This window comes from Mesoplodon mirus, assembly GCF_964341445.2.
Source record: "Mesoplodon mirus genome assembly, chromosome: 19".
Taxonomy (NCBI): Eukaryota; Metazoa; Chordata; class Mammalia; order Artiodactyla; family Ziphiidae; genus Mesoplodon; species Mesoplodon mirus.
In genome coordinates this window covers 39,363,767-39,383,697 of record NC_138995.1, presented here as the reverse complement: position 1 = coordinate 39,383,697, position 19,931 = coordinate 39,363,767, and positions in this window count along the sequence as shown.

Genomic DNA, 19,931 nt, shown 5'->3' with positions numbered 1-19,931 from the left:
AAACCATTTCCACTAAGATCAGGAACAAGAGAAGGTTGCCCACTCTCACCACTCTTAGTCAACATAGTTTTGGAAGGTTTAGCCACAGCAATCAGAGAAGAAAAGGAAATAAAAGGAATCCAAATCGGAAAAGAAGAAGTAAAGCTGTCACTGTTTGCAGATGACATGATACTATACATAGAGAATCCTAAAGATGCTACCAGAAAACTACTAGAGCTCATCAATGAAGTTGGTAAAGTTGCAGGATACAAAATTAATGCACAGAAATCCCTGGCATTCCTATATACTAATGATGAAAAATCTGAAAGTGAAATCAAGGAAACACTCCCATTTACCATCGCAACAAAAAGAATAAAATATCTAGGAATAAACCTACCTAAGGAGACAAAAGACCTGTATGCAGAAAATTATAAGACACTGATGAAAGAAATTAAAGATGATACAAATAGATGGAGAGATGTACCATGTTCTTGGATTGGGAGAATCGACATTGTGAAAATGACTCTACTACCCAAAGCAATCTACAGATTCAATGCAATCCCTATCAAACTACCACTGGCATTTTTCACAGAACTAGAACAAAAAATTTCACAATTTGTATGGAAACACAAAAGACCCCGAATAGCCAAAGCAATCTTGAGAACGAAAAATGGAGCTGGAGGACTCAGGCTCCCTGACTTCAGACTATACTACAAAGCTACAGTAATCAAGACAGTATGGTACTGGCACAAAAACAGAAGGATAGATCAATGGGACAGGATAGAAAGCCCAGAGATAAACCCACGGACATATGGTCACCTTATCTTTGATAAAGGAGCCAGGAATGTACAGTGGAGAAAGGACAGTCTCTTCAATAAGTGGTGCTGGGAAAACTGGACAGGGACATGTAAAAGTATGAGATTAGATCACTCCCTAACACCATACACAAAAATAAGCTCAGAATGGATTAAAGACCTAAATGTAAGGCCAGACACTATCAAACTCTTAGAGGAAAACATAGGCAGAACACTCTATGACATAAATCACAGCAAGATCCTTTTTGACCCACCTCCTAGAGAAATGGAAATAAAGACAAAAATAAACACATGGGACCTAATGACACTTCAAAGCTTTGGCACAGCAAAGGAAACCATAAACAAGACCAAAAGACAACCCTCAGAATGGGAGAAAATATTTGCAAATGAAGCAACTGACAAAGGATTAATCTCCACAATTTATAAGCAGCTCATGCAGCTCAATAACAAAAAAACAAACAACCCAATCCAAAAATGGGCAGAAGACCTAAATAGACATTTCTCCACAGAAGATATACAGACTGCCAACAAACACATGAAAGGATGCTCAACATCTTTACTCATTAGAGAAATGCAAATCAAAACTACAATGAGATATCATCTCACACCAGTCAGAATGGCCATCATCAAAACATCTAGAAACAATAAATGCTGGAGAGGGTGTGGAAAAAAGGGAACACTCTTGCACTGCTGGTGGGAATGTGAATTGGTACAGCCACTATGGAGAACGGTATGGAGGTTCCTTAAAAAACTACAAATAGAACTACCATATGACCCAGCAATCCCACTACTGGGCATATACCCTGAGAAAACCATAATTCAAAAAGAGACATGTACCAAAATGTTCATAGCAGCCCTATTAACAATAGCCCAGAGATGGAAACAACCTAAGTGTCCATCATCGGATGAATGGGTAAAGAAGATGTGGCACATATATACAATGGAATATTACTCAGCCATAAAAAGAAATGAAATTGAGCTATTTGTAATGAGGTGGATGGACCTAGAGTCTGTCATACAGAGTGAAGTAAGTCAGAAAGAGAAAGACAAATACTGTATGCTGACACATATATATGGAATTTAAGAAAAAAAATGTCATGAAGAACATAGGGGTAAGACAGGAATAAAGACACAGACCTACCAGAGAATGGACTTGAGGATATGGGGAGGGGGAAGGGTAAGCTGTGACAAAGTGAAAGAGCGGCATGGACATATATACACTACCAAACGTAAGGTAGATAGCTAGTGGGAAGCAGCCGCATAGCACAGGGAGATCAGCTCGGTGCTTTGTGACCGCCTGGAGGGGTGGGATAGGGAGGGTGGGAGGGAGACGCAAAAGGGAGGGGATATGGGAACATATGTATATGTATAGCTGATTAAATCTGTTATAAAGAAAAAAAATACTATACTTTATAGATGTGCAGTTTCTTGTATGCTAGTTATATCTCAATAAAGCTGTTAAAATATCTGCATAAAAAAGAGATTGCATGGAAGGGGGATAAGACTTCTGAAAAAGTAGAGTAAGGAACTCGGCAAAACAACACATTTACTGATAAAAATCATTAAAAAAAAAAAAAGGACAGTAAGCCAAAGTCTCTGCAAGTTGTCCTAAAGGCATACAGCATTTTAAGAAATACTCATTCAAGAAAATCCACTAAATCTTGGGAAGAACAGTGAGAGTCTGTGGCACTGGAGCCATGGCCCACTCCCTTACCCACCTAGCCCCCAGCTCTTTGTAATGGAAGCTCTACCCAGGTAGGTGCAGCCAAGGAGATGGGGGCTTCTTCTTCCCCTGGCTCCCATGCTTAAAGAATTAAAGTAAGATAAAATAAAATTTTCTCATCAAAGAGAAAATGCCATCAAGAGATGGAAATTATTTTTTTAAAAAGAAACAAATGTGGACTTCCCTGGGGGTCCAGTGGTTAAGGCTCCGCGCCTCCACTGCAGGGGGCATGGGTTTGATCCCTAGTCGAGGAACTAAGATCCTGCATGCTGTGTGATGTAGTCAAAAAAGAAAAAAAAAGAAGAACCAAATGGAAATAATTCAGGGGTTAAAAAAGTACAATAACCAAAATAAGGCTCAACAGTACATCTGAGCTGGCAGAAGAAACGATCAGCAAACCTGAAGATAGAACAATGGAGACTATGAAATCTGAAGAACAGAGAGAAAAACAATGTAGGAAAGTGAAGAGAGCCTCAGACAAATGTGAGATGTCATTACATGCAACAATATATATGTAGTGGGAGTACCAGAAAGAGGGGAGAAAGGGACAGAATATTTAAAGTATTAATGGCTGAAAATTTCCCAAAGTTGATGAAAAACAATATGTATATCCAGCAAACTCTATAAACTCCAAGAAAGATGAACACAAAGAGATCTACATCCAGACATAACATAGGCAAAATCTGGAAAGCAAAAATAAAGATTAGATCTTGAAAGCAAAAAGGGAAAAACAATTTGTTACATACAAGGGCACTACAGTAAAATTAACAGCTAACTTCTTAACAGAAACGATGTAGGTTACAAGGCAATGGCATAATATATTCAAATTACTGAAAGTAAAAGAGTGTCAACCAAGTATCTTATATTCAGCAAATTATCTTGCAAAAATGAAGGTAAAATAAAGACATTCCCAGATAAATAAAAACTGAGAATACCTGTTGCTGGCAGACCTCTCTTACAAGAAATATTAAAGGTGAAATAGTATTCAGCCCGCAAAATGGAACAAAGTACTGATACATAGTGCAACGTGGATGAAACGTAAAAACATCATGCTAACTAAAAGAAGGCATTCATAAAGGACCACATACTGTATGATTCCACTCATATGAAATATGCAGGATAGCCACATCGATAGAGACAAAGTAGATTAGTCGTTACCCATGGCTGGGGATGGGGAGGATGGAAAGGAGGGACTGCTAATAAGTACAGGGCTTCTTTTGGGGATGATGAAAATTTCTGAAAGCTGATGGTAGTGATGGTTGCACAGCTCTGTGAATATACTAAAAACCATTGAATTCTATACTTTAAAGGGATGAATTGTATGGTATGTGAATTATATATCCCTAATAAAGATAAATAGTAAAGAAAGTCCTTCAGATTGAAAGCAAATGACATCAGATGGTAACTTGAATCCAAACCAAAAAAAAAAGCGAAGCGCTAGTAAATATGGGTAACTATAAAAATCAGTATGATTACATATTTCTTTTCTTTTCTTAAGTGCCTTAAAAAATAACTGCATAAAACAATATGTATTGTGGGCCTCTAACATATAGAAATATAATATATGTGACAGTAACTGCACAAGGAGCACAGCTGCATTGGAGTAAAGGAATATCACCTCAGACAGTAACTCAAATCCACAAGAATAAATGAAGAGATCAGAAATGGTCAATAAGAAGGTTAATATAACAACCTCTATAAATCATGCTTGTTTTCCTTTATTCTCTCAGTGTTTTTACACGAAATAAAAGTATATAAAGCAAGAAACATGACCAGTAAGGTATTACTGGGTCTCTCACATATAATAGCAAAAGAGTTAGAAGGAAGAGAGCTAGATAGGAGCAGTGTTTCTATATTTCATTGTTAGTGAGTTATTACACATCCTAACAGATTCTGATAAGACATATATTTTAAGTCCTAGAGCAACCACTAAGAAATGACTAAGAAAAAGTGAAAAATTAACAGAATTAAAATGTTACACAATACAAAAGAAAGCAGGAAAGGAGGAACAGAGGGAGAAAAAGACATGTAACATATAGAAAATAGAAAGCAAAATGGCAGATGTAAATGCAACCATATCAATATAACAGTAAACAAGAATGGATTAAACAAACCAAGCCAAAAGGCAGAGTTTCTAAGACTGGATAAAAAAACACATGATCCAACTAATGGTGTCTAGAGGTAACATGCTTTATTTTCAAAGACACAAATAGGCTGAAAGTAAAAGAAGAGAAAAATATATACCAAGAAAACAACAACCAAAAAAGAGAATGGAATGACTATACTGATGTCAGGCACATTAGACTTTAAAACAAAAAAATATTACCAGAGATAATGATAAAATTATTGTAGTAATGACAAATGAAGTCACAATCACATCATAATGGTAAAAGGTCAAGCCGTGAGGAAGATGTGACAATTACAAACATATACACACCTAAAAACAGAACCCCAAAATACACCAAGCAACAAACGACAGAACTGAAGGATGAAATAAACCATTACAAAATAATAGTTGGAGATTTCAATACTTTCAACAGTGGATAGGGCAGCTAGGCAGAAGATCAACAAGGAAATTGAAACTAACTAGACAAAACAGACAAAATACAGCATTCCACCAAACATCAGTAGAATACATTCTTCTCAAATTCACATGGAACATTCTTCAAGACAGACCGGATTCTAGCCCATATAACATGCCTCAATAAATTTTAAATTTTAAAATAAATTTAAGGGAATTCCCTGGCGGTCCAGTCATTAGGACTCCACGCTTCCGCTGCAGGGGGCATGGGTTCGATCCCTGGTGGGGCAACTAAGATCCTGCAAACCACACAGCACAGCCAAACAAATAAAAAAAAATTTAATAAATTCAATTGAAAAAGAAACAAAGTATGTTCTCTGACCACAAGAGAATTAGATTACAAATCAATAAAAGGCAGCAATTTGGAAAATTCACAAATATGTGAAAATTAAGCAACACACTCTTTAATAGTCAGTGTGTTAAACAAGAAGTGGAATGATAAATTAGAAAATACTTTAGCTGAATGAATATAAAAACACAACATACTAAAACTTACAAAATGTAGCTAAAGCAATGTTCAGAAGGAAATCTAGAGCTGTAAAATGCCTGTATTAAAAAAGAAGAAAAATCTCAAATCATTTATGGTCAACTGATTTTCCACAAAGGTACCAAGGCAGGGCTTCCCTGGTGGCGCAGTGGTTGAGAGTCTGCCTGGCGATGCAGGGGACATGGGTTTGTGCCCCGGTCTGGGAAGATCCCACGTGCCGCGGAGCAGCTGGGTCCGTGAGCCATGGCCACTGAGCCTGCGCGTCCGGAGCCTGTGCCCCGCAACGGGAGTGCCACAACAGTGAGAGGCCCGTGTACCGCAAAAGAAAACAAAACAAAACAAAGTACCAAGACTATTCAATGAGAAAAGAACAGTATTTTCAAGTGCTGGAAGAACTGATACATACATGCAAAAGAATAAATTTGGACTCCTACCTCATACAGTATATAAAAGTTCACTAAAGATTGATCGCAGGCCTAAGAATAAGTTGGACTTCATCAAAATTAAAAACTTGTGTACTGCAAACCATATCATAAATAAAATGAAAGGACAACCCACAAAATTGGAGAGAATTTGCAAATCATATATCTGATAAGGGGCTTGCATCCAGACTATATAAGGAACTGAGACAACTCAATGATAAAAAGATAAGAATTCAATTTAAAAAATGGGCAAAGGATCTGAGCAGACATTTCTCCCGAGAAGATATACAAATGGATAATAAGCACATGGAAAGATGCTCAACATCGTTAGCCATCAGGGAAATGTAAATCAAAACCACAATGAGGGGGCTTCCCTGGTGGCGCAGTGGTTGAGAGTCCGCCTGCCGATGCAGGGGACGCAGGTTCGTGCCCCGGTCCGGGAGGATCCCGCTTGCTGCGGTGCGGCTGGGCCCGAGAGCCATGGTCGCTGAGCCTGCGCATCCGGAGCCTGTGCTCCACAACGGGCGAGGCCACAAACACTGAGAGGCCCACGTACCACAAAACAAACAAACAAACAAATAAACAAACACCCCACAACGAGCTACCACTTTACACCCACTAGGATGGTTATAATGAAAAAGACAGATAAGAAGTGTTTAGCAAGGATGTGGAGAAACTGGAACTTTCATACAATGCTGGTGGAAATTTAAAATGACCCGGCCATTTTGGAAAACAGTCCGGCAGTTCCTTAAACGGTTAGACATAGTTACCCTTTGACCCAGCAATTCCACTCTGAGCTGTATACCCAAGAGAAATGAGGACTTATGTCCAAAAACAACTTATACATAAATGTTCTTAACAGCACTATTTGCAATAGCCAAAGGACGAAAACAACCCAAATGCCCCTCAACTGATGAATGGATAAATAAAATGTTGTCTCTCCAGAGAATGGAATATCATTCATCCATAAAAAGAAATGAAGCACTGATGCATGGTACAACATGGATGAACCTTGACAACATTATTCTAAGTGAACAAACTAGACACAGAATGGCACATATTGTATGATCCCAAGTATATGAAATGTCCAGAATAGGGAGACCCATAGAAAAAGTAGGTTGGTAGACTGGTGGTTGCCCAGGGCAGAGGAGCTGGGGGCTACAGGGCCTGTGTGTCACCGCTCGTGGATATAATCTTCTGGGGTGATGAAAATGCTCTAGAACTAGATTGTGGGATGGGTGTACAATCCTAAGAATACACTAAAAAATCACTGTACACTTTAAATGGGGGATTCATATGGCATGTGAATTATACCTCAATAAAGCTGTTTAAACAATTACTCGAAAGGGCAGGCAGAATGGTGGTTAGGCTAAATTGCGTCTATTTTCTTTCTGGCTACAAAATTATAAGCACCTAGAAGGCTGCTGGTCCCAGATGGTCCTGGGATAGTTCTGAACAGCAACAGGACACCCAGACCAGACCCAAGCGTAGGCCAGAGGGAATGGCTGGACCGAATTCTACAGGAGGCGGGGGTCTGGCCCCCCACAGGCCTATCATGGGGTGATCAAGCTCACTCACCAAGCATGGCGCTGATGAGCCTGTCGGGACGGGCCCGGGCAGATGTGGAACACAGAGTGTTGAAATACAGCCCAGAGCCCTCCCGGATGGGGCTGAGCATCGGGGGCGGCGTGTAGGCAGGGCACTGGGACACTCCCTTCAGGAGACGGTCCACCAGGAACACGGGCGAGCACAGGCAGCTCTGGCGGCATCCTCCCGGGCCCGGCTCCCCAGACATGGAGGGCGGAGGAGGGATGAGCAGTGCCTTGGGCCGTGGGAGCTTCTTCCGCTTCCTGTGTTGGCTGCTCTCCTGTCTCTCTCTTCCCCGTCCTTCTCCTGTCCCTGGAGAAGAAGAGACTTCAGAACCACAGGGGTCACCTGAGGCCACCGGCCCCACAGCTCAGTCCTCAAGATGGCCTGAGACTGGGAAAGGGTACTGACCAGCCAGACGCACACCCAGCATGGCCGTGCAAAGAGTCCTCAGCACAGGAAGCCGGGCAGGGCCACCACGCCTGAGCCAGACTCCAGACCCTAAGCCGGGCGATGTTTGAGGCTGGGGCCTTCTCAGGCACCCACACCCCGCAAGGAGAGGCCCTCACTCAGACCATTTTGGAAACTCATGTCCGTTGTTAAAGTGACTGGCACTTAAAGTGTGGGGGCCAGACGGATGCAACAGCATGACAAAAGGAAAACCTGTTGCCCTCAAAATGACAGCAGCTCCTGGGAGACAAACAGTGGGCTCCATGCACCCCGTACCCGAGTCCAGCATGGACTTCTCCAGGTGGGGTCTTCCAGCACAGGCTGAAGAGACGACGGCTTGAGCTTGCTACACTCGCTCTTACCTCCACGCAATCTCCCCTCCTCTCTGCCCATCTTACCCCTCCTCACCCTCCAGCTCTCAGCTGCAACACCCCCTTCCTCAGGCAGGGTCTCTGGTGCCCTCGGGGCTCCTACAGCTCCCTCTCCCAGCCCGGCCCGTTCTGGGTCGTCAGTGTCCGGGGATGGGTCTATCTACCCCGCTGGGCTGGGAGCCCCAGGAGACGGAGGCAGGCCTGTTGTGGTCGCTGCAGTGTCCCCAGCCCTGCCCAGCACAGGGCCAGGCACAAAAGAAGTTCACTGGAGGTTGAATGGATGAATGAACACGCAAATCAAGCTCTTATGGAGTCAGGATTTGGGGGCTTTTCTCACAGCTCCCACTGGCAGCTGGAAAGCAGCTGGAAGGAAGTGCACCCACCTTGCTCCCCGGGGGATGGTTCGCTGGAGCCACAGGCACCGACACAGGGACCACCAAAGGGGCGGCGGTCATGTTGTCCAAGGACTTCCTGGCTCTCGGGGAACTCTGCCTGTCCCCCTCCGGCCTCAGCACCTGTCTTCGTGGCTTGCAAAACTCCATGCCACACACCTACACACAGAGAAGAGCCAGCCCTTTAAGAGACACAGTACGTAGGGAGAAAGGGGCCTCTCCAGAGCAGCACAGCCCTGACTCCCGGCCCCCAGCCAGGCTCCCCGCAGGAGGACGGCTCCATCCTGAGATGAATGGCAGCTTCGAGCCCCTTCACCTGCGGCTCCTGCTTCCCTCGAGGTGACGGCCACTGGTCGCTGTGAAAACACATGTGGCTGCTCAGCCCTCTCTCTGTATAAAACATCTGGCTGCAATTCTTGCAGACGTAAGTGCTCCTTGGCTCTGCCCAGTCTGTGGGACCACCATTGTGCTGGTTACTGTGGGGAAGAAAGGGAGAATGGGACTCTGTCCCCAAACACTGATCCTCTGACAGCTTTGGACGAACCCTAAAGAAATGGAGATGATGCCCCCGATTCCCCGTGGCCTGGTGCTCACCCCTTCAGGAGTGAAGCATCCAGAGCTCGCTCACCCAGGCCCAGCACATCAAAGCCACCAGAGGATTCCCGAGGGGCTTCGGAACTTACCAGCCACACGCCATGTTCTCCTCCTTCATCGGGTGGGGGACCCGGTAGATATTTCCACCCTGAAGACGAAAATACATCTGAGCCAACATATCAGAAATGAGATGCAAGAGTGAAAACTATAAGACTTGGAAGAAAACACAGGTATAATTCTTGGTGACCCGGGAGTAAGCAGTGGTTTCTTGGATGACTCCAAAACCAAACAAAAGACAGACATGTTGGACTTCATCAAAACTTACAACTTCTGACGGATACACCAGAAATACAGCTACACGTGGAACACCTCCTACAGAACACCTACTGAACGCTGGCAGAAGATCCCAGACCTCCCAAAAGGCAAGAAACTCCCCACATACCTGGGTAGGGCAAAGCGGAGAGATTCCCGCACAGAGGATCGGTGCCGAGCGGCACTCTCCAGCCCGAGAGGCTTGTCTGCTCGCCCGCTGGGGCGGGCGGCGCTGGAAGCTGAGGCTCGGGCTTCGGGCAGAGCGCAGGGAGAGGACTGGGGCTGGCGGCGAGAACTCAGCCTGAACGGGGCTAATGTGCCACAGCTAGCCGAGAGGGAGTCCGGGAAAACTCTGGAGCTGCCGAAGAGGCAAGAGACTTTTTCTTCCCTCTTGGTTTCCTGGTGCGCGAGGAGAGGGGATTAAGAGCGCTGCTTAAAGGAGCTCCACAGACGGCTGAAAGCGCGGAGCCCAGTGACGGGCGTGGGACGCTGGGGCCGCTGCTGCCGCCGCCAAGAGGCCTGTGTGCGAGCGCAGGTCACTGTCCACACCGCCCTTCCGGGAGCCTGTGCAGCCCGCCACTACCGGGGTCCCGGGATCCAGGGGCGGCTTCCCTGGGAGAACGCACGGCGCGCCTCGGGCTGGTGCAACGTCACGCCGGCCTCTGCCGCTGCAGGCTCGCCCCGCACTCCGTGCCCCTCCCTCCCGCCCGGCCTGAGTGAGCCAGAGTCCCCGAAGAGGCTGCTCCTTTAACCCTGTCCTGTCTGAGCGAAGAACAGACGCCCTCCGGCGACCTACACGCAGAGGCGGGGCCAAATCCAAAGCTGAGACCCAGGAGCTGTGAGAACAAAGAAGAGAAAGGGAAACCTCTCCCAGCAGCCTCAGAAGCAGCGGATTAAAGCTCCACAATCAACTTGATGTACCCTGCATCTGTGGAATACATGAATAGACAACAAATCATCCCAGATTGAGGAGCCAGGAGTCACTGCTGTGCCTCTGAGGTGGGAGAGCCAACTTCAGGACACTGGTCCACAAGAGACCTCCCAGCTCCACATAATATCAAACGGCGAAAATCTTCCAGAGATCTCTCTCCATCTCAACACCAGCACCCAGCTTCACTCAACGACCAGCAAGCTACAGTGCTGGACACCCTATGCCAAACAACTAGCAACACAGGAACACAACGCCACCCATTAGCAGAGAGGTGGCCTAAAATCATAAAACGTCCACAGACACCCCAAAACACACCACCAGACCTGGACCTGCCCACCAGAAAGACAAGATCCAGCCTCATCCACCAGAACACAGGCACTAGTCCCCTCCACCAGGAAGCCTACACAACCCACTAAACCAACCTTAGCCACTGGGGACAGACACCAAAAACAACGGGAACTACGAACCTGCAGCCTGCAAAAAGGAGACCCCAAACACAGTAACATAAGCAAAATGAGAAGACAGAAAAACACACAGCAGGAGAAGGAGCAACATAAAAACCCACCAGACCTAACAAATGAAGAGGTAATAGGCAGTCTACCTGAAAAAGAATTCACAATAATGATGGTAAAGATGATCCAAGATTCTATTTCCAAGATCCAAAATCTTGGAAATAGAATAGACAAAATGCAAGAAACAGTTAACAAGGACCTGGAAGAACTAAAGATGAATCAAGCATCGATTAAAAACACAATAAGTGAAATGAAAAATACTCTAGATGGGATCAATAGCAGAATAACTGAGGCAGAAGAACGGATAAGTGAGGTGGAAGATAAAATAGTGGAAATAACTGCTGCAGAGCAAAATAAAGAAAAAAGAATGAAAAGAACAGAGGACAGTCTCAGAGACCTCTGGGACAACATTAAACGCACCAACATTCGAATTATAGGGGTTCCAGAAGAAGAAGAGAAAAAGAAAGGGACTGAGAAAATATTTGAAGAGATTCTAGTTGAAAACTTCCCTAATATGGGAAAGGAAATAGTTAATCAAGTCCAGGAGGCACAGAGAGTCCCATACAGAATAAATCCAAGGAGAAATACGCCAAGACACATATTAATCAAACTGTCAAAAATTAAACACAAAGAAATCATATGAAAAGCAGCAAGGCAAAAACAACAAATAACACACAAGGGAATCCCCATCAGGATAACAGCTGATCTCTCAGCAGAAACTCTACAAGCCAGAAGGGAGTGGCAGGACATAATTAAAGTGATGAAGGAGAAAAACCTGCAACCAAGATTACCCTACCCAGCAAGGATCTCATTCAGATTGGATGGAGAAATTAAAACGGTTACAGACAAGCAAAAGCTGAGAGAGTTCAGCACCACCAAACCAGCTTTACAACAAATGCTAAAGGAACTTCTCTAGGCAAGAAACACAACAGAAGGAAAAGACCTACAATAACGAACCCAAAACAATTAAGAAAATGGGAATCGGAACATACATATCGATAATTACCTTAAATGTAAATGGACTAAATGCTCCCACCAAAAGACACAGATTGGCTGAATTCATACAAAAACAAGACCCATATATATGCTGTCTACGAGAGACCCACTTCAGACCTAGAGACACATACAGACTGAAAGTAAGGGGATGGAAAAAGATATTCCATGCAAATGGAAACCAAAGGAAAGCTGGAGTAGCAATTCTCATATCAGACAAAATAGACTTTAAAATAAAGACTACTACAAGAGACAAAGAAGGACACTACATAATGATCAAGGGATCGATCCAAGAAGAAGATATAACAATTGTAAATATTTATGCACCCAACATAGGAGCACCTCAATACATAAGGCAAATACTAACAGCCATAAAAGGAGACATCGACAGTAACACACTCATAGTAGGGGACTTTAACACCCCACTTTCACCAATGGACAGATCATCCAAAATGAAAATAAATAAGGAAACACAAGCTTTAAATGATACATTAAACAAGATGGACTTAATTGATATTTATAGCACATTCCATCCAAAAACAACAGAATACACATTTTCCTCAAGTGCTCATGGAACATTCTCCAGGATAGATCATATCTTGGGTCACAAATCAAGCCTTGGTACATTTAAGAAAATTGAAATTGTATCAAGTATCTTTTCCGACCACAATGCTATGAGACTAGATGTCAATCACAGGAAAAGAGCTGTAAAAAATACAAACACATGGAGGCTAAACAATACACTACTTAATAACGAAGTGATCACTGAAGAAATCAAAGAGGAAATTTAAAAATACCTAGAAACAAATGACAATGGAGACACGACGACCCAAAACCTATGGGATGCAGCAAAAGCAGTTCTAAGAGGGAAGTTTATAGCAATACAATCCCACCTTAAGAAACAGGAAACATCTCGAATAAACAACCTAACCTTGCACCTAAAGCAATTAGAGAAAGAAGAACAAAAACATCCCAAAGTTAGCAGAAGGAGAGAAATCATAGAAATCAGATCAGAAATAACTGAAAAAGAAATGAAGGAAACGATAGCAAAGATCAATAAAACTAAAAGCTGGTTCTTTGAGAAGGTAAACAAAATTGATAAACCATTAGCCAGACTCATCAAGAAAAAAAGGGAGAAGACTCAAATCAATAGAATTAGAAATGAAAAAGGAGAAGTAACAACTGACACTGCAGAAATACAAAAAAGATCATGAGAGATGACTATAAGCAACTCTATGCCAATAAAATGGACAACCTGGAAGAAATGGACAAACTCTTAGAAATGCACAACCTGCCAAGACTGAATCAGGAAGAAATAGAAAATATGAACAGACCAATCACAAGCACTGAAATTGAAACTGTGATAAAAAAATCTTCCAACAAACAAAAAAGCCCAGGACCAGATGGCTTCACAGGCGAATTCTATCAAGCATTTAGAGAAGAGCTAACACCTATCCTTCTCAAACTCTTCCAAAATAGAGCAGAGGGAGGAACACTCCCAAACTCATTCTACGAGGCCACCATCACCTTGATACCAAAACCAGACAAGGATGTCACAAAGAAAGAAAACTACAGGCCAATATCACTGATGAACATAGATGCAAAAATCCTCAACAAAATACTAGCAAACAGAATCCAACAGCACATTAAAAGGATCATACACCATGATCAAGTGGGGTTTATTCCAGGAATGCAAGGATTCTTCAATATACGCAAATCAATCAACGTGATACACCATATTAACAAATTGAAGGAGAAAAACCATACGATCATCTCAATAGGTGCAGAGAAAGCTTTCGACAAAATTCAACACCCATTTAGGATAAAAACCCTGCAGAAAGTAGGCATAGAGGGAACTTTCCTCAACATAATAAAGGCCATATATGACAAACCCACAGCCAGCATCGTCCTCAATGGTGAAAAACTGAAACCATTTCCACTAAGATCAGGAACAAGACAAGCTTGCCCACTCTCACCACTCTTAGTCAACATAGTTTTGGAAGGTTTAGCCACAGCAATCAGAGAAGAAAAGGAAATAAAAGGAATCCAAATCGGAAAAGAAGAAGTAAAGCTGTCACTGTTTGCAGATGACATGATACTATACATAGAGAATCCTAAAGATGCTACCAGAAAACTACTAGAGCTCATCAATGAAGTTGGTAAAGTTGCAGGATACAAAATTAATGCACAGAAATCTCTGGCATTCCTATATACTAATGATGAAAAATCTGAAAGTGAAATCAAGGAAACACTCCCATTTACCATCGCAACAAAAAGAATAAAATATCTAGGAATAAACCTACCTAAGGAGACAAAAGACCTGTATGCAGAAAATTATAAGACACTGATGAAAGAAATTAAAGATGATACAAATAGATGGAGAGATGTACCATGTTCTTGGATTGGGAGAATCGACATTGTGAAAATGACTCTACTACCCAAAGCAATCTACAGATTCAATGCAATCCCTATCAAACTACCACTGGCATTTTTCACAGAACTAGAACAAAAAATTTCACAATTTGTATGGAAACACAAAAGACCCCGAATAGCCAAAGCAATCTTGAGAACGAAAAATGGAGCTGGAGGACTCAGGCTCCCTGACTTCAGACTATACTACAAAGCTACAGTAATCAAGACAGTATGGTACTGGCACAAAAACAGAAGGATAGATCAATGGGACAGGATAGAAAGCCCAGAGATAAACCCACGGACATATGGTCACCTTATCTTTGATAAAGGAGCCAGGAATGTACAGTGGAGAAAGGACAGTCTCTTCAATAAGTGGTGCTGGGAAAACTGGACAGGGACATGTAAAAGTATGAGATTAGATCACTCCCTAACACCATACACAAAAATAAGCTCAGAATGGATTAAAGACCTAAATGTAAGGCCAGACACTATCAAACTCTTAGAGGAAAACATAGGCAGAACACTCTATGACATAAATCACAGCAAGATCCTTTTTGACCCACCTCCTAGAGAAATGGAAATAAAGACAAAAATAAACACATGGGACCTAATGAAACTTCAAAGCTTTGGCACAGCAAAGGAAACCATAAACAAGACCAAAAGACAACCCTCAGAATGGGAGAAAATATTTGCAAATGAAGCAACTGACAAAGGATTAATCTCCACAATTTATAAGCAGCTCATGCAGCTCAATAACAAAAAAACAAACAACCCAATCCAAAAATGGGCAGAAGACCTAAATAGACATTTCTCCACAGAAGATATACAGACTGCCAACAAACACATGAAAGGATGCTCAACATCTTTACTCATTAGAGAAATGCAAATCAAAACTACAATGAGATATCATCTCACACCAGTCAGAATGGCCATCATCAAAACATCTAGAAACAATAAATGCTGGAGAGGGTGTGGAAAAAAGGGAACACTCTTGCACTGCTGGTGGGAATGTGAATTGGTACAGCCACTATGGAGAACGGTATGGAGGTTCCTTAAAAAACTACAAATAGAACTACCATATGACCCAGCAATCCCACTACTGGGCATATACCCTGAGAAAACCATAATTCAAAAAGAGACATGTACCAAAATGTTCATAGCAGCCCTATTTACAATAGCCCAGAGATGGAAACAACCTAAGTGTCCATCATCGGATGAATGGGTAAAGAAGATGTGGCACATATATACAATGGAATATTACTCAGCCATAAAAAGAAATGAAATTGAGCTATTTGTAATGAGGTGGATGGACCTAGAGTCTGTCATACAGAGTGAAGTAAGTCAGAAAGAGAAAGACAAATACTGTATGCTGACACATATATATGGAATTTAAGAAAAAAAATGTCATGAAGAACATAGGGGTAAGACAGGAATAAAGACACAGACCTACCAGAGAATGGACTTGAGGATATGGGGAGGGGGAAGGGTAAGCTGTGACAAAGTGAAAGAGCGGCATGGACATATATACACTACCAAACGTAAGGTAGATAGCTAGTGGGAAGCAGCCGCATAGCACAGGGAGATCAGCTCGGTGCTTTGTGACCGCCTGGAGGGGTGGGATAGGGAGGGTGGGAGGGAGACGCAAAAGGGAGGGGATATGGGAACATATGTATATGTATAGCTGATTAAATCTGTTATAAAGAAAAAAAATACTATACTTTATAGATGTGCAGTTTCTTGTATGCTAGTTATATCTCAATAAAGCTGTTAAAATATCTGCATAAAAAAGAGATTGCATGGAAGGGGGATAAGACTTCTGAAAAAGTAGAGTAAGGAACTCGGCAAAACAACACATTTACTGATAAAAATCATTAAAAAAAAAAAAAAGGACAGTAAGCCAAAGTCTCTGCAAGTTGTCCTAAAGGCATACAGCATTTTAAGAAATACTCATTCAAGAAAATCCACTAAATCTTGGGAAGAACAGTGAGAGTCTGTGGCACTGGAGCCATGGCCCACTCCCTTACCCACCTAGCCCCCAGCTCTTTGTAATGGAAGCTCTACCCAGGTAGGTGCAGCCAAGGAGATGGGGGCTTCTTCTTCCCCTGGCTCCCATGCTTAAAGAATTAAAGTAAGATAAAATAAAATTTTCTCATCAAAGAGAAAATGCCATCAAGAGATGGAAATTATTTTTTTAAAAAGAAACAAATGTGGACTTCCCTGGGGGTCCAGTGGTTAAGACTCCACGCCTCCACTGCAGGGGGCATGGGTTTGATCCCTAGTCGAGGAACTAAGATCCTGCATGCTGTGTGATGTAGTCAAAAAAGAAAAAAAAAGAAGAACCAAATGGAAATAATTCAGGGGTTAAAAAAGTACAATAACCAAAATAAGGCTCAACAGTACATCTGAGCTGGCAGAAGAAACGATCAGCAAACCTGAAGATAGAACAATGGAGACTATGAAATCTGAAGAACAGAGAGAAAAACAATGTAGGAAAGTGAAGAGAGCCTCAGAGAAATGTGAGATGTCATTACATGCAACAATATATATGTAGTGGGAGTACCAGAAAGAGGGGAGAAAGGGACAGAATATTTAAAGTATTAATGGCTGAAAATTTCCCAAAGTTGATGAAAAACAATATGTATATCCAGCAAACTCTATAAACTCCAAGAAAGATGAACACAAAGAGATCTACATCCAGACATAACATAGGCAAAATCTGGAAAGCAAAAATAAAGATAAGATCTTGAAAGCAAAAAGGGAAAAACAATTTGTTACATACAAGGGCACTACAGTAAAATTAACAGCTAACTTCTTAACAGAAACGATGTAGGTTACAAGGCAATGGCATAATATATTCAAATTACTGAAAGTAAAAGAGTGTCAACCAAGTATCTTATATTCAGCAAATTATCTTGCAAAAATGAAGGTAAAATAAAGACATTCCCAGATAAATAAAAACTGAGAATACCTGTTGCTGGCAGACCTCTCTTACAAGAAATATTAAAGGTGAAATATTATTCAGCCCGCAAAATGGAACAAAGTACTGATACATAGTGCAACGTGGATGAAACGTAAAAACATCATGCTAACTAAAAGAAGGCATTCATAAAGGACCACATACTGTATGATTCCACTCATATGAAATATGCAGGATAGCCACATCGATAGAGACAAAGTAGATTAGTCGTTACCCATGGCTGGGGATGGGGAGGATGGAAAGGAGGGACTGCTAATAAGTACAGGGCTTCTTTTGGGGATGATGAAAATTTCTGAAAACTGATGGTAGTGATGGTTGCACAGCTCTGTGAATATACTAAAAACCATTGAATTCTATACTTTAAAGGGATGAATTGTATGGTATGTGAATTATACATGCCTAATAAAAATAAATAGTAAAGAAAGTCCTTCAGATTGAAAGCAAATGACATCAGATGGTAACTTGAATCCAAACCAAAAAAAAAAAAAAAAAAAGCGAAGCGCTAGTAAATATGGGTAACTATAAAAATCAGTATGATTACATATTTCTTTTCTTTTCTTAAGTGCCTTAAAAAATAACTGCATAAAACAATATGTATTGTGGGCCTCTAACATATAGAAATATAATATATGTGACAGTAACTGCACAAGGAGCACAGCTGCATTGGAGTAAAGGAATATCACCTCAGACAGTAACTCAAATCCACAAGAATAAATGAAGAGATCAGAAATGGTCAATAAGAAGGTTAATATAACAACCTCTATAAATCATGCTTGTTTTCCTTTATTCTCTCAGTGTTTTTACACGAAATAAAAGTATATAAAGCAAGAAACATGACCAGTAAGGTATTACTGGGTCTCTCACATATAATAGCAAAAGAGTTAGAAGGAAGAGAGCTAGATAGGAGCAGTGTTTCTATATTTCATTGTTAGTGAGTTATTACACATCCTAACAGATTCTGATAAGACATATATTTTAAGTCCTAGAGCAACCACTAAGAAATGACTAAGAAAAAGTGAAAAATTAACAGAATTAAAATGTTACACAATACAAAAGAAAGCAGGAAAGGAGGAACAGAGGGAGAAAAAGACATGTAACATATAGAAAATAGAAAGCAAAATGGCAGATGTAAATGCAACCATATCAATATAACAGTAAACAAGAATGGATTAAACAAACCAAGCCAAAAGGCAGAGTTTCTAAGACTGGATAAAAAAAACACATGATCCAACTAATGGTGTCTAGAGGTAACATGCTTTATTTTCAAAGACACAAATAGGCTGAAAGTAAAAGAAGAGAAAAATATATACCAAGAAAACAACAACCAAAAAAGAGAATGGAATGACTATACTGATGTCAGGCACATTAGACTTTAAAACAAAAAAATATTACCAGAGATAATGATAAAATTATTGTAGTAATGACAAATGAAGTCACAATCACATCATAATGGTAAAAGGTCAAGCCGTGAGGAAGATGTGACAATTACAAACATATACACACCTAAAAACAGAACCCAAAAATACACCAAGCAACAAACGACAGAACTGAAGGATGAAATAAACCATTACAAAATAATAGTTGGAGATTTCAATACTTTCAACAGTGGATAGGGCAGCTAGGCAGAAGATCAACAAGGAAATTGAAACTAACTAGACAAAACAGACAAAATACAGCATTCCACCAAACATCAGTAGAATACATTCTTCTCAAATTCACATGGAACATTCTTCAAGACAGACCGGATTCTAGCCCATATAACATGCCTCAATAAATTTTAAATTTTAAAATAAATTTAAGGGAATTCCCTGGCGGTCCAGTCATTAGGACTCCACGCTTCCGCTGCAGGGGGCATGGGTTCGATCCCTGGTGGGGCAACTAAGATCCTGCAAACCACACAGCACAGCCAAACAAATAAAAAAAAATTTAATAAATTCAATTGAAAAAGAAACAAAGTATGTTCTCTGACCACAAGAGAATTAGATTACAAATCAATAAAAGGCAGCAATTTGGAAAATTCACAAATATGTGAAAATTAAGCAACACACTCTTTAATAGTCAGTGTGTTAAACAAGAAGTGGAATGATAAATTAGAAAATACTTTAGCTGAATGAATATAAAAACACAACATACTAAAACTTACAAAATGTAGCTAAAGCAATGTTCAGAAGGAAATCTAGAGCTGTAAAATGCCTGTATTAAAAAAGAAGAAAAATCTCAAATCATTTATGGTCAACTGATTTTCCACAAAGGTACCAAGACAGGGCTTCCCTGGTGGCGCAGTGGTTGAGAGTCTGCCTGGCGATGCAGGGGACATGGGTTTGTGCTCCGGTCTGGGAAGATCCCACGTGCCGCGGAGCAGCTGGGTCCGTGAGCCATGGCCACTGAGCCTG